The following is a 3,330-nucleotide window of genomic DNA, read 5'->3' as shown; positions in this document are numbered from 1 at the left end:
AGACAGGGTTTCTCTGTGTAGCCCTGGCTGTCCTGGGCTACTCTGTAGACCAGGCTGGCCTCGAACTCAGAAATCCTCCTGCCTCTGCCTCCCGAGTGCTGGGATTAAAGGCGTGCGCCACCATGCCTGGCCACTTTTTTTTAAAAAATGGTTTTTCATGACAGGATTTTTCTGTGTAGCCCTGGCTGTCCTGGAACTCACTCTGTAGATCAGTCTGGCCTTGAACTCAGAGATCCTCCTGCCTCTGCCCTCTGGGTACTGAGACTAAAGACTCTTGTCACCACTGTCCAGCCTGTTTTACATTTTTTAAAATTCCTCTGTGGGTCCTGGGGATAGAACTCAGCCTGTCAATTTTGGCACTAAGCACCTTTACCCACTGAGCCATCTCACTGACTCTCTCTCCTTTTAACAATTACATTTGATTTATTTATTTTATGTGCATTTGTGTGTGTGTGTGAGGGGATGTAGTACCGATGGGATATCAGTTGATTTAGCCAATGAACCATCTCGCCACCCTCTTTTTGGTTTTTTAATTACATCTATCTATCTATCCATCTATCTAAGTATCTCTTCTGTGGTTCTAGTGCTACATTGCTTGTTGTGAAGTCAGAAGACAGCTTGCAAAGGTTCTTTCTCTCCCTCTACTATGTGTCCCAGCAATCAAACTTAAATCAAGCTTGGCAGCCAGCACGTTTGCCAGATGAACTGTTTTGCTGGTCCCCATTACTCTGTTTCTTGCCCATTCCCTAGGAACAGTATCACCTGTATCGTGAACACTTGGAAGGCCTGTAAAATGTCTTCTATTTTGGAAATGAGCCTGCCTAGCCAGAGCCCTCTGTTCTGGCTGTCGCTCTCTGGCCTCTTTGTTCCTAAAGAGACATGCTTTTTACCCAGCATCCCAATATCAGCCATTTTTGTAGGTTCTGGGGGCCATCTTGGAATTCTGGAGCTCACAGAGCAAGAGGGAATGGAAGGCTCTGCCAGGGAGTGAAAGAACTCAGATGTGGCAACTGTGAGGAGCCACAGTCCCCGTGGGGGAGGGGAGGGATGCACTTTTCCCAGGAGTCTGGAAGGTTTGAGGAGAGAATGAGCTCCAGGCGTTGGAATAACAGGGAGGCCAGTCACTGCTCCCAGACCATCAGAGGCTGCAAGCAGACTGATTGTCAAAGAGAGCCGGGGAGATTTTCTTAGCAGAGGAGAGACATGTCTTGCATTTTGAAGAGCTGCCTGTGGCGGTTGGACAGTTCATGCAAGAATGCGTGCAAGGAGACAGGAAAGGACTTTCTCAGACTGCAGGGGGCAGGGAACAGGGATGACGGACAGAGGACAGGGACTGGGACTGGAGGGGGGCTGGACACCACCCCTAGGGCCAGGCCTACGTAAACTACAGTGTCTTTTTCCTTGTAGGTCAGGAGGAGGGGCTCTCAGATCCTAAAGTGGAGGTCTGGGGAGAAAAAAAAAATCTGTAGGTCAGTTGAAGACCAAGAGACCTACAGGGTGGTAGGTCCACCAGTGGTTGCTAGGGTGACAAGAGAAAGGTTGATGGTTGACCAGAACGAGATAGTGGTTGTCTAGGTGACTAGAGAGGCCCCAGCAAAGGCTGACCACAGGCTTGGACAGTTACTGGGATGGTTGCCAGAGTAACCAGAGGGCTCTGCTTTCTGTCCCTTCATCTATCCCCACCTCCCCACTCCCAGGGCGAAGTGGGTAGAACAAGGGAGAGGGAGCAGGCCGAAGAAAGGTCTTCTGAAGGACGGATAATATTCCTTGGGCAGAGTCCTCAGGCCAACATCAGCCTTCCCTAGCCTGAGCTAATCAATAGGGAAGTGGATTTCTTCTGACCCAGGGACTTGGTGTGTGCATCACTTTGGGCCAGGGTTGAGGGCTTTGTTCTCTAACCCCTTGCCTCCAGCCCACTTTCCATCACTCATTCATTCATTCATTCATTCATTCATTCATCAGTTCATATCGCACTACTTGGACACCATTGGCTCTTCTCCAGAGAAATGCAGAGGTGACACAGCTGAACAGGGACAGAGACACAGCAAGAATGTAGTCAGGTCCCAGTGGAATAAGTAACCGGGCAGGGACAATGACCTGGTAGGAGGAGAAAAAGCAAGTCTTCCTGGAAGAGGCCGTCACAGAGTTGAACTGTGGAGAAAAAAAAAAGTGTCCCACCCTAGGGAGCCTTTCACCCACGCTGATTTATCATTTCCTTGAGACTAGAGGCCAGTGTGTGCTAAGATGCCGTGGGGCTGTAAAGGACTCCAGAATGTCAGCAAGGAAGGGGCCTGGGACATGTACATGGGACATTATTTGGGGGCTGATAAGGGGGCTCAGATGGGCTGGGGGCAGAGACAGAGAGGGTAAGGCAGGCTGAACTGGGAGACACAAGTACACAAGGATGGCATGGAAGTGCCGGGCGGTGGTGGCGCACGCCACCTTTAATCCCAGCACTTGGGAGGCAGAGGCAGGTGGATTTCTGAGTTCGAGGCCAGCCTGGTCTACAAAAGTGAGTTCTAGGACAGCCAGGGCTACACAGAGAAACCCTGTCTCGAAAAAACCAAAAAAAAAAAAAGGATGGCATGGAGGCAGATTAAGAGGTCTGCCTTGGAACAGACATCTAACAACGTCTCACAGGTTAAAGGACAGAGATAGATGCATGGGGAGTCGGGGTGAGGGGGTGGGAGAGATAAAGAAGCCAGTCAGGCCAGTGTGCACATTTCTGTTCCCCAGCAGTGGAAATGAGGCCAAGGTGTCAAAAGGAGCCTGGTATAGACTGTGATTTCAAAAGATGCTGAGTGATCGAGGGTAAGGATCAAGCATGCAGACTCCTGTAGAACTCAGAAAGCTAAGCTTCCTACAACGTCTAGAAGGAGGAAAATTGGAAGGCTGGACAGAGCTTCTCTGAGGGAGGTTAACCAGGGGGTGGTCAGAGGTCTAGGGACCTATTGGAACCCGGTGGCTGGGCATCGGATGGGGAAAGCACCAGGAGTCTCTAACATGAGAACAAAAGGATGTCTACAGAGCTTAGAGACAGGTTTATGGGCAAAGGCTCTTTGATTAAGGGTCAGAGCCAGCTGACGTGACCTACAGGGAAGGAGTCAAGTCACCCTTCTGTCAGTGTTTCAATCTGTTCAGTCTTGATGAAAGCATAAGCTAGGCAAGGGAAGAAAGGAGATGTGCTTGGAGGAGACAGCAGGCTGGGCCGCTGAGAGATGAGCACTGGCTGTGTAAAGGGAGAGTCAACCTGTGGCTAAGGAGGAGGGAAGAATTTATCTTCCAGCCATTTCTTGTTTGTTTGTTTTCTTTGTTTTCTTTTTTTTTTTT

The sequence above is a fragment of the Mus caroli genome, chromosome 17, assembly GCF_900094665.2.
Source record: "Mus caroli chromosome 17, CAROLI_EIJ_v1.1, whole genome shotgun sequence".
NCBI classification, from domain to species: domain Eukaryota; kingdom Metazoa; phylum Chordata; class Mammalia; order Rodentia; family Muridae; genus Mus; species Mus caroli.
This window is presented reverse-complemented; position numbering follows the sequence as displayed.